The sequence below is a fragment of the Carassius gibelio genome, chromosome B23 (assembly GCF_023724105.1).
Source record: "Carassius gibelio isolate Cgi1373 ecotype wild population from Czech Republic chromosome B23, carGib1.2-hapl.c, whole genome shotgun sequence".
NCBI classification, from domain to species: Eukaryota; Metazoa; Chordata; class Actinopteri; order Cypriniformes; family Cyprinidae; genus Carassius; species Carassius gibelio.
The window spans coordinates 7853530-7867049 of NC_068418.1; the positions used below are offsets into that span (position 1 = coordinate 7853530).

Genomic DNA, 13520 nt, shown 5'->3' on the forward strand with positions numbered 1-13520 from the left:
CAATGACCACCTAGCAACACACTAATATCCACACTCAATCACTGGAAACCACTTGACAACACCCTAAAGTCCATCCAAAACATCTAGCAATCATTTAACAACACCCTGACAACCATCTAGAACAGCATAGCAGCCACTTAGCAATTATCTAGCAACTATTTAGTAACGCCTTAGCAACACTAAACACCCTAGCCACCATTTTGCAACTCATTAACTCTCACCCATAATACCCTAGCCACATATTTGTTTATCATTGTTTGAACACAAACCCCACCCCAAACTTATGCCACTGGCATTCAAGCTTTCTTGGACATTTTATGCAAAGTATTCCAAGACTAACTTTTTACAGCCCTTTTAAAGTAACAGTCCGTGGACGTCTAAGCTGATTGTATCTTTGCTACCTAAACAATGAGCGCGATATCAGTTTGCAGCATGTGGCCGTCCAGATGGATGGGCAGTTCAGTATGCCAACAGCTGGATGATCCCAGAGCAGCCCTCAACACGACACTGATATTCCCAGTGGATCGGAGGATGTACACAGGACAAGCCAGTGGCTGAAGAGAGAGCAAGTCTTCCTGCTCAGGACAGGAAAAGCTACCGCTACTCAGTCTTATCACTATGAACACAAAGACTGATAATATAAGCTTGAGCCAAAATCATCACTAAACATTATTTGTAGTGCTCCTGCCAATAAGATTACTTTAGATACAAACAAAGTCTGAGATTTCTAATTCTGTCAATTTTATAACAAACTTCAAACAATAAAAATATCATTTTGGACACCATTTAAATGATTAGATTTCAACAATGATATAATTATGTTTTTACTCTTTAAGTTGAAATAAAAATGGCCTTATATGCAATAAAGCTAAAAAGCTCGTTTTATGTTAATTATTGAATACTTTTTGATTCACTGATTGATTATTTTATAACATTTTTGTTTTTAGTTTCCGTTTTGACTGAATGAAAACTTAAATTTGGGTTTTGTTGCAGTACAAAATAATTTCAGTTTATCACCACAATGACCAATTCAAGCTTAAGAAGCTAAAATGTTATTCTGTGAACTACCTATAAACATAAAGATGGCTATCTTACCTAACTTCAACAAACTCGCACAGCAAGAAATGATTGACCCATCATGACAATTTCTGACTTAAAAGAGAAAGCTAAAAAAAATAAAGGTCAATAAATGAAAATCCTGATACTCACTATGCAGTATGCACATGCACTACGTTATGAATTGCATTAACTTTGCACATTTCTCCACCTTTGCATTCATATGCATGCATTAAATTGTTCTAGGTCTATGGTTCAATAGCTCTGGTAATTCACTGCTAACCTCAGCTGGTGTGACTGGAAACACAGAAGACGGCAGACAGAGGAACACAATACTGGACACTAGAGGTAACACGATAGTCGTGTTGGCACAGTGTTTCTGTCACAGCTCAGTAGGGCAGAGATTGTATGCACACACAGTGTGTGTATGTGTGCGCTTTCACACCTCCATGTGTTTTAAGATGTACACACTTTGGAATGTTCATAAACCTGTATTCTAAAGTACTTCAGGTGTAGAAATGTCATAAATGGAGAGATGGGAGTTTATTGACTCTGCAAGAGTTGGCAGTGAGTTTGCTTTTCTAACTGTGTAAAAAAAAAACACAATATGAAAGTGTGTGTGGATGAATTTGTCACACTACAACTGTATGTTTGAGTTTTTGAGAGCAAAACCAACTTGTGAGGACCTTTTGTCCTCGGTATTTGAAATGATTTATTACATTTTGCTTCAAATCTAATAATGTCAACAGGTTTGTGGGAAGTTAGGTTTATGGAATTATATCTGAATATGAAAACCACTGCATTGAAGCCTGTGTGTGTGTGTGTGTGTGTGTGTGTGTGTGTGTCTGGTGAAAATGAATGGATGTGGAACACAGGCTGATGTATAATGCATCCCGAGTATAATATTCCCACACTGTCCTGACCCAAGTTTCCAAAACCGCTCATGTTCTCTGTCCAATGGCCCCTGAGCACCCTCACTTAAACATTCAGCAGCAACACGAGCTTCAAAACATCTCCGTATCTGCCTCTCCGCTGCTGCGCTCAGCCAGAACCACAACAATCAACAATTAACCCATGTGAGGCATTGATATTTACTCAATCACTCATGCTTGAATTGCTGTCAGACAGGTCTTTGGGAAACAATAATTAAAACACATGCCCCTCTATTCTCAGAGATGCGTCAAAGCTAAAATTCTAGCATTTTATTCAACAGAAACCGTCTTGTGTTGTTGTTTTGTCATGCCACATGCTTGCAGTCTGGACGAAACCTTCTGGGAAGTCCAGTGTTTTTATATACAATCATGCACTAGATGGACAACTTTTGCAGCATCTCACGCATGATGCAGTGCTGTAGAAATGTGGCGCTCAGGTAAAAAATGTTGTTTTTTTTTTTAAATTACACTGCTCACAGGTCATGTTTTTAAATACTAAAACATTCACTGTGTGATCTGGCCCAAACTCCTGCTAATCGATATACTCATTTATTGATTAAATTACATTTACTGCTTATTGACTGATCTGGAATGCTCTAAAATACATAAAATAGTGAAACTCACATGAGAGATGCAAATCACAGCTGCTCAACAGAACTTGACGTTAGCATGCTGCTAAGCTAACAGTATGATACTGTAAAACAGTAAACAATATAAAGCACAAATACATACACACACACACACACACACACACACACACACATACACATACATATATACATATATATACACACACACACACACACACACATATATATATATATAGATGAAATATTGAAGGTTAGAGTATATTTAAAATCAACATATCTCTTTAGTCCTGACATCTTAGTTGAAGTTTGTTGCGAGTGTTAAGGATATTATAGTTAACCGAAACTAAAAGCTTAAATATCATTTTTTGATACCTGATATTAAATAAATATTTAATTAAATTAAAAACACTTAAAAAAAACTTCAACTTGTTTTATTTCAGCTAATTTCCAAAGTTATTATTTCACTGATATCCTAAAATAACTAAAACCGAAATAAAAAATTAATAAAACCTTTATATAGACATATTTAAAAACAACAACAACAACTAATAAAAATGATAAAGCACGACAAAAGTACTAAAAGTAACATGAAAGCAGAAAATAGAAAAATAACATCTAATTTCAAATACTAACAAAAACTATAATAGTCTTTCAGTTATCCTAAACTAACACTGCTGAATCCTCGTCACTTCTGTACCTTAAAATGTTTTAAAACACAATATAACTTAAAAAAAAAAAGGTTTTATTCCTAACAGGATGCCAAGGTGGCATAATGGAAAAGTAACATCACGCATGTGTCTAAAATGAAGTCTTTAGGCAAAGTCACTGTGCACTATTAATACAGACTTTTATTGAACAAAAACCACCAAGTTTTCACCCATCTTGTCATCAGGCAGTGACTAAGAAAAGATGCTAATCCAGTAGAGGAGGGACAGAGTCATCACTGTTTATTTAGGAGATCTCATGCATGAACTTTAGGGTGGTATAGGTACCAGACGCACCAACAGTGATGACTGAAGAGCAAGCACACTGTTCTAAGACAAGCAAAAAAAAAGATGCAATGACACAACTGTGTAAGAAGCAACGTATGGAAACAGAACACACATTCTTAAAAATGAATTGCTTTTCCTTTCTGGTGACGGCATCTCTCTTTTTTTAGTTTTCTGTCTGGCCATCTAATAACTACACACTGCAAGTGCCACGAATAAGTGTCGGAGACCCCAGAGGCTGACATACAGAACAAGGGGAGGTTTAATCAACAACAGAGGAGACCTCAGCCATTTTAATTAGCCGCACACACACACTCAGAGCGACTCCCCTGGGCACACTGGCGATAGGGCCTGGATTGTTTGGTTTCCTGTTCGACTGAGGAAACACTGGTGATTACAGCTCCAGCCATGGCTACCTCAAAAAACAATCTGCACTTTTATATAAATAGCCAGAGGATTGAGTCCGTTTCTGCAGTCTTGAGCAACACTTCTATCTCATTCTTCGCTCTCTTTCTTTCTCTGAACTATAATTAGTCAATAGTGTTGCTCTCCTGTGGTTGCCTTTGGTCAGCAACAAGATCCTCTTTCGAATTTTACCTCTGTATGTGTAAACACGGAGACGGTGTGTTACTATAGAGACCTTTCTGTGTACATGGAGGCCGTGTAAAAGTGAGAGAAGGAGAGCGCAAAACTTACAACAGAAGAGAGACTATAAGAGTGAGCGAACTCTTCCTGTTTGCAGACTTAGTCTTCGTTTCCTGTTCGTGACTTCTTGTGTGCAGCTATTTTTATATTACTGCCAGTTTCTATTGAGGTAGAAGATAGCAGTTTATGTTTCAAGGCCCAAATGCGCACAAATGTTAGCACAAACAACAAATTTGGGAACAAAAATTGTGAACAAATTATTATTAAAACATTGTTATTAAAACATTGTTTTTAAAATGCTGAAATGCCCAATGTTCCTGTCGTTATGTTGTATATTGTAAGTTACGATGTGATTACAAAAGGTTAAAAAATGCTTCAAAAACATTTCTTGCAACATTCTACTAACTTTTTCACCCAAAATATGATTTTTTTTCTCGTTATTATAATATTATTTAAAGGTTACAAAAACGGTTTCTTACAATATCCTACTTTTTCTCCCAAACTATAACATTATTTTATATATAACGTTATTTTTGGAGATATACAATGAATGTTTAATATTCTCAAAACTAAATTGTCTAAATGTTTTGTTGTAGTTCTAACATTATTTACAAAAAAACGCTTCTATGAACATTCGATTAACTTTATTTTCACCCAAAATATGTGATTTGAATGTATATTTTAAATATTCTAAAAAAACTAAAATGTCTAATTTTTCTTGACGTTATAATAGTATTATTTAAAGGTTACAAAAACTTTTGTTACAATATCCTACTTTTTCCCCACAAATATGATGTTATTTTATATATAACATTATTTTATGACGTAATTAACTAATATTTTATATTCTAAAAACTAAAATCTCAAAAGGTAGTTATAACAGTATTTAAAAGTTTGCATCTATGAACATTCTATGAACTTTATTTCCACCCAAAATATGTGATTTGAATGTTTATTTTTTATATTCTAAAAACCAAAATGGCCAGTTTTCTTGTTGTGATTAGAACATTATTTAAATGTTGCAAAGAAATTTCTTAGAATGTTCATCAAGTACAAATAACATCATAACATTCTTTCACTGTTATGAGAAAGTCTGTCAAATTTTAAATAAGAACATTCCATAAACATTACTTTTAGAATGTTTTGTAACATTTTAAATGTTCCCCGTTAGCTGGGTAGGCAAGCAAATCAAGTTTGGTTAAAGAAAACTATAGCAAGTTAAGTTACATCAAGTTATTATAATGTACTAATTAGGCTAAGCTCATAACTGGACTGCTTGTCCAGTTATTTTTCACTTTGTTTTTCAACAAAGTGAAACAAGACAAATGGCCAGGCTATTTCTGTCCGTCTCACATGGTCATTCAGAAAACAATGTTTCCAACATGTCGCAAAAACCCCATGGTGCGAAGAGTTCACAGGTGCTTAATGGCTAACTGAGGGAATAGACCCAAATCAGGGAGTAGAGATGGAAAAACTAGTTAAGCATGAAACCCTGATAACATGGGGGTTACAAAAATCTGAGACCACTAATAAAAATGCTTTTGTTTTTCATCATTTATTAGGAAAACGACGCTAAATAAGCCTGCCAGATTTTCATTGTGGTCTTGGACTTTTGATAACGTAAGATGCGTGTCATTCTATTCGCCAAATCTTCAATGTTTCTCCTTCCTTGCATTGCATTTTGAAGGAAAAGCAAATATACTTTTCAAAGCGGCTGTGAGATAAGCTGACACGTTTAAATAGGCCTCCCGTTCTCGCTCTCTATTTTACTGTTGCCAAATCGACCTTTTGCAAGACAGGATCTCCAATTTTAGATACATTTGACCGCATTCACATACACCCTCTCGCTGTGTTCTTCGCTCGCTTCTAATCTCACCATCTGTCTTCCCTTTCTTCACTGTGCTATCTATCACTCCTGTCCTGATATTTCCCATTCCTCCTGCTCACAGAAATCTAACGTGACATGATTTAATCATTTACGGTATATTTGTCTATTTTCTTTTTTCATGCTAAACTAGATGTATGACCTTTGGGATAGCTTTTAATGAGGCACTTTCGTTGCCTTTAAATATTGCCTACATACAGTCAAAGCTCACTAAATGTTGTAACAGAGTGAACGATCTCTATTCAATGACTCTAGAAGTCACAGTATTAAATGGTAAACTGAATATATTTGATGCCAGAAGAGACCGTGTTGCTCTTTCACAGCTGTTATGGATAATGTTAAAGTATCAGCGATGTCTCTCTTATACAGCGATCCATTCGGTGTGTTTTCGTCCCGAGTGTTCCTGCAGAGTCCACAGCTGTCTGAGCTATTCAGACCCGTTGCTTTACACGGCAGCTGCTCAGGACGCTCGTCCAGCCAGTGTGCGCCTTTGTGTACACGTGTGAGCTGTTCTTATATTTATAGCTGGTCACAAATACTTGAGCATCTGCAGATTCACAAGCCTTGTGTATTCCTGTCAACAACAAGATGTGGGGAGTGTGTGCTTGTGTGGGTGGAAGAGCGGGTCGATTATTAAAGCACCGTTTCAGCGTCGAAGTTTGTGACTCTCTTTCAGTAGCCGAGCAGGTTTACTCTCAATCCCAGACACATTTTAACAACGTCGGTGTGATTTTCTGGGAGATCGGCCAGTCCACACATAATATAACTCTGATTAACTCATCTCAAAACTAATGTGACACAACAGAACAGTGTATGACGCTGATATCAAAAGCTGAATCTTATTAGTTTACTGAATGTGTGAGGGCTTGCTGTTCAAAGGTTTAGACTTAAGAAACTATTTTAAGGTTTTAAGATTTGTTGTAACACTTTGTGAGTTACAACACGACTGAGAAGCTATAGGACGACTGTGGAGTCATACCGGTCAGCTGATGCGACTACACATCATCAGGAGTCTGTGTGTGCGTGTGATTTACAGCTAGCTACTGCATTTTATCAGCAGAAAGAGTAAATGCCTTAGCAGGTCAACGAGAGGAATGTGTCTGATGTTGAAAAGATAGCATGATGGAGGAGAAAGGGCAGGAGTAGAGGAGCGCTGCCTCAGGGGAAGGTCATGTGTGTGAATGTGTGAGTGGGTTTAAATGTATGTCACACTAATGAAGACAATACTAGAGCGTGAAACGTACTCTTTACAAGTGTGTGAACATAAAGCACACTAGATTACCTGTCAGCATGTTTAGAGCCGCCTACATGAATAACACTTCAAGTTACACTTGTTTCACATTTGTTGCATCCCACAATGAGTCAGAAAACACTAACATGTATGTAGGTCAGAAAAATACTCCATGCAACTACAGAAACAGGATCGATGCACTGCGAGCGTAACTGTGACAAACCTCCATACTCTAGGGGGCGATAGTTTCTTTTAACCTTAAAATGAAAAGCCGTTTCAAAGACATTACAAGTTATTGCAATTTCGATTGAAAGATTACATAAAAGCAGGACAAGTACACAATGCATTCCCAGGGTTTTGGTGTTGTGTAAACACCACCTTAAATGTTACAGGCGGTGAAAGGAAACTGTATCGCCTCCTAGAGTATGGAGGTTTGTTACTGCCACACCAACCCTTGCAATGCATCAATCATTCAAGTTTGCGTAATTACATAAAAGTATTTTTGTGACCTACATAAGTGTGTTAAATGCATTACAACATAACTGCAATGTAGTTCTGCTTTGGGTATGGTCACAGTGTAAATCATTTTTGAGAGATACAGACATAGAGGAGGTTACGTCTACCCACAATTTACTGCACACTCAAAATGGCGCCACTCAACAGTGTAATTCAGTGTTTGAACTCCAACAACTCTCAAGTGGACACAAAAATGTACATAATGACACCTCTCCATGCAGATTTGCCTCTTCCTCTTACCCCTTCACTCCCACTTGCACTTCCTCCGCCATCCGTTCGCTTTTCCATGGATTCTTTTTATTTAACAACAGTTCTGGGAAAGCATTCGCCAGGAACTCATCTCATACATATGCAGCCTCACGAACTTCTGTCTGAGCCTCCAACAATGAAGGAGGACATTAACATTCCCTGTAACCTCAAATACACACACACACACACACACACACACCGACTCACACTGGCTCAATGAGCTCTTTTTGTCCTGGGTGCTCTAACAAAATGAGCACCTTTGTGTCCGAACACTTCCTTGTCTCCAAACATTCAGGGGGTCAAACACAACGTCCTGATCCTCACAGACCTTGCTTGAACTTGCTTCTAAAAACAGCAGGCCGGTGTGGGCTGCTCTGGGAAAACAGGATTAGTTCATTCCCAGCGACTCCACAGCGCTGGCTTGAGCCAAACAGGGTTTAAATAACCAATATAACCAATAGTGCTGGACTACTCATTTTTACCAAGTGATCGAGAGTTGTTGACTAGTTATGGGACATGGCATGTAGAATAAGTGGTCTGACGGCCAGCCAGAGAACATTCTGTGTCACAGTTTCACTTTTATTTTCAGATTCTCAAGTTACCTACAACTTGTTGACAAAGCATTCAGTAGTGCTATAGCTAACCGACTAGTTGGTTTTACTAACCAAGAAATTGAATTTTCATCTTGTTGTCGCCATATTGCGCAATTGAAGTCACATGTTGCTCAGCTAGTCAACAAAGGCTCAAACCTCAAACCATAAACTAACTGATTAGTTAACTAGTCAATGCAACTATTTCCTTTTTTTTTTTATACCACATGCTGTCATAAAGAACAAATGCAAGTGGAGTCCAATGAATTACAACTAGTTAACACAGTCCCAAAACATCATGTGGTGCATGACTAGTCAATACAGGTCTCAAACATCAAAAAGTGGTATAGCAGTTAGTTTATTAGTCAACCCTACTAACCAGGAAACTAAATTTTCATCTAGCTGTCACAATAGAGAACAAAAAAAAGTTGCACCACACTGTCCACAACTATTCATCACTGGCTCAAAACATAACTAGTCATGTGATCCGTGACTAATCAACACAGGTTCATAGCACGGGACTAATCTACTAGTTTGTAAAACCGTTACAAATGAAATTAAGCAGATGGAATTATCTACATCTACAAATCTAAAAAAAACTATAAATTAAGCAGAAATTAACACCAGCAAATAGGCAACATATATGATAGCCTTCAAATCTTGGGATGATGGTAGATGATCATGGTGATGGTCGATAGATCTTCCACAGTAAGGGTTACCGCATATAGAAGAACTGAAAAATCACACTCCAAATCAAAGGTGTTTCAGAAAGCAGCACTGTCACATCCTGGATGAATCACAAAGGGCTCAGATTTGCGAAAGCAAGCGGAACCTTCCTCACCGAAGCATCACATCGCTTCAATGTCAGCACCACCAGCAACAGATGGATTCTGACACAGCTTTGGTCTGGAGTGATATTTGTACATGTTAAGAGTTAACTTGTGCCCTGAAGCTGTTAGTGTCATTTTTTCTCATCTGAGCAGTGATGACAGCCGCAGCAGTGAAGGAGGCTGGTGTCAGCTGACCACGCTTTCAGCCAGTAACAGGAAATGTGATCTTTACACCAGCTCCTCGAAAAACAATCTCGCTATTGTCGGCTTGACTCTCCTGTCCCTCTGCCCCTAACAGCAAGGGGGATGCAAAAAATACCTCACAATGAACATCTTCCCATCATTCTTGTCATCTAATGCATAACCAAGTTCATTTATGTTGCCCCGCAGGTAAATCAATTCCAATGAACTGGCAAAAAAATCCCACTGGTACGCTGCATTATGCAGTTCTTACCTTAAAGGGGATATTGGATGCTACATGCACTTTACAAGTTGTTTTACACTGAAATGTCTGTTGGCAGTGTGTTTACACAACCACTCTATAATGATAAAAATACACCCAATGTGTTTTTTTTTTTAAATCTACTAAAATATCCCTTTCTCAAATCGAAGGCAATCTCAGATGCCTGTCTTTGTGATGTCACACAGACAGGCCCCTCCTACAATCGTTTGATTGACAGTAGCATTTCAGCAGACTGGACTGGTGTCTTACCTTAGACCCGCCCTGAGTGAGCTGTCATCAATCCTCCATTGTTTCACCGCCAGACCAGATGCATTTTTTCGCGATTTAGGGCTGCACAATTAATACAATTTCTAATCGCGATTACAATAATGGATGCCACAATTACGTAATCGTTCAAAGTGGAAATAGATAGTTTGTATTCCTCTTAAGATAAGATTTTTTTTCTTTCTACGTTATCTTATGGGGTTTTCCATTGTTTTAGTTTTAGTATAACTCCATATAATACCATTCATATTTGTGCTTTTTTATCATTTAAAGATGAAAACCAATCCGATCTATATTTGAAATTTGAGGCTTAAATCTATTGAAAAGCACTAAAGTTTTTTTCAGCTAAAGTGTTTTCAGCTTGTTTGTTTTCATATAAAAATACAGCATGCAGTTGCATCAAACAATGGTATAAACATCATTCAATGTAAATTGTGATAATCGTAATTAATAATCGCATTACGATTTCAAGGAAATAATCATTATGATTTTTGTCATAATCGTGCAGCCCTAGCGTGAATCATTCATGGTCCAGCTTTACCAACAAAAAAAGTGAGTACAATGTTTCTTTAATGAATCTTTGCAAATCACCTTTTCTAATAATGTGCTAATTAGCAAGTTTCACAATGAATGCGGCTAGAGTAAACAGTCGCTCTGAAAGCAGTTTGGAAGAGAGGGGTGGGGTCAGCAGAGCTCATTAACATTTAAAGGAAAATGCTACAAAACAGCTTGCTCTGAAAAGAGCTGTTTTTGACAGGGTAAAAAAGGTGTTGTTTTACACTACCATTGAGAAATTTTAACCAAACTATGTTACAGACTTTTCGTTTAGTCCATAAAGAATCATATCAACTTGTGGAAAACGGGCATCCAATGACCGCTTTAAGGAGCAGTGTTGGTAAAGTTGCTCTAAAAAAGTAAATAATAACTAACCAATCAGACCCAACTTTTAGTCCTGAAAACCAGCAGTTAAAATCCAAAAAACTTAGATATCCAACATATATGACACTGGTTTACTGATAACTGATTAGTTAACTACTAACCAAAAATTGAAGTGTCCTCCTGTTGCAATACACAAAGTGCAAATTAAGTCACATGATCCACATCTAGTCGACACAGGCCCAAAACATCTAACAAGTAATATAACTAGAACTAACCAATTAGTTAACTAGTCAACACAACCCCTACTAACCAGGAAACCAAATTGTCCATCACTTGCCACAATATAGAACAAGCTCAACTTAAATCGCATGGTCCTCAACTAGTCGACACAGGCTAAAACATCTAACAGTGGTAGCGTTAACCAACTAGTTAACTTGCAACTATTTAATAACCAAAAACCTGAAAATTCTTCCAGCTGCCAAGCTTGTCATAATATAGAACAAACATAACTTGAGTCAAATGAGCTAGAGCTAGTCAATACAAGACCAAAACTTCTAACCAGTGGCAGAACTAACCAATTAGTTAACTAGTCTGTTCAAACCCTGCATACCAGGAAACTGAATCTTCCTCCAACTGCCACAGTACAGAGGCACAACTAAAATTGCATGGCCCTCAACTACACAACAAAGTCTAAAAACATAAAATAGTCACAGAACTAACTGATGAGTTAACGAATCAGTGCAACAACTTGCTAACCAAACAACTGATGTTGCTGCCATCTAACCTAATCTCAAGAGTGATGTCATCTTATTAAAAAATATTTCTGACATGGGACATGAAAACTAGAAGTTGAAATACAGTAAATGTAAATAACCTACATGACATTGGTTTAGTGCTAATCAATTAGTTAACTACTAACCAAGACTTTGAATATTACTTCAGCTGTCACCACATAACAAGCGCAATTTAAGTGACATGATCCACAGCCAGTTGACAAAGGCACAAAACATCTAACCAGTGGTAAGACTAACCAATTAGTTAACTAGTCAATGCATCCCCTACTAACCATGAAACAGATTTTTCTTCCATCTACTGATACTGTGCAACCTTACATAGTCAGGTTGCTTTACTCATATGAAACAATCATTTTGGCACGTGGCAGAAACCAAAGAGATGCACCTTTGGATCCGGAAAACCAGCAGTTAAAATTTAATAAACTTTAATAACCAACTCATATGACACTGGTTTAGTGCTTTACACACACACCTTAAGTTACATTGCATGATTAGTAGATGACAGCCAGAACATTTCTAAACCATTGCGATGCAATAAAACTTTAGGGAGAGTTGTATGTACATGTCAAAACCAGAGGAATTCACTCTGAGGTAGTTTACACAAACTGTGGTTTAGTTACTGAATGTGATATGATTAGGCCTGCTAGTTCCATCACATTGCCCAATATGATCTGTATTATAAACTATGACGAAACTGTATCGGGTCTCACGCACTACATAAATTGTGAGAAGGACAAAAGGCGGGCACTTCTACCGTTCAGTGGGCTTCACGAGCGGTCCGTGGGGCCCGTCACAGCCGAACAAAAGAGCGGGAGCGGATCCCTCTAACAGGCTCGGCTGAAACGTTATCCCCGCGCCGCTGGCCATGACCTCATCGTGTTGTTTTTCCCATGGAGCCTGGCGCAAGCTACAGGACAAGCGATGTCTAATGCCAAGCAATGATCTGTTTCTGGTTGTTTACACTACCATCCGCTGAGTCAAGACTAAAGCAATAGGTTTGAAATGGTGACTGAAATTGTGTCAGCAGCTTTAGATAAAATAAAATAGTGGTAAATCTGTTCTGTAAGTGTAATCTAAATACTGAATTATTGATTAGTTAATGTTAAGATTGAACTGCCTGTCAAAACTGTGGGATCAATAAGGTTTTAGATGTTTTTAAAGTGTCTTATGCTCGCTAAGACCGCATTTATTTGATCAAAGATACAGTGAGAACAATAATACTGTGAAATATTATAGCAATTTCAAACAACCGTTTTCTATTCTGAATATATTTATATATTATTTCTCTGATGGCAAGCCGAATTTTCAGCATCATTACTCTAGTCGTCAATGTCCTTCAGAAATCATTCTGATTTATTATTAATGCTGAAAACTTGCTTCATGTTTTTTTGTGAAAAACCGTTATACATTGTTTTATCAGATTTGTTTTCAAAAGTGAAACATTTGTTTGAAATGGAGATCTTTGCAATATCATAAATGCACTGTCACTGCCTTTTGATTAATGCATCTAAAATGTAATGCTGAATGAAAGTATTATTATTATTACTACACATTTTGAACATACGTGTATGTATATTTGCATTAAATGGCCTTGGTCAAGCAGAACA

At 37.3% G+C, this 13520-nt stretch overlaps 1 protein-coding gene and 1 long non-coding RNA gene across 12 annotated transcripts in view; one reads left to right on the forward strand and one right to left on the reverse strand.

The window, feature by feature from the left end:
* LOC128011077 (uncharacterized) overlaps positions 1 to 4637 on the forward strand; it is a 34234-nt gene extending 29597 nt beyond the window's left edge. The window contains exon 2 of the long non-coding RNA XR_008182461.1: positions 4382 to 4637. This is a non-coding gene — a long non-coding RNA (uncharacterized LOC128011077). The remainder of the gene's footprint in view (positions 1 to 4381) is intronic.
* The window catches only part of LOC128011076 (histone deacetylase 7), a 100995-nt gene that overhangs the window by 68676 nt on the left and 18799 nt on the right, over positions 1 to 13520 (reverse strand). The gene's annotated exons all lie outside the window — the stretch shown is intronic.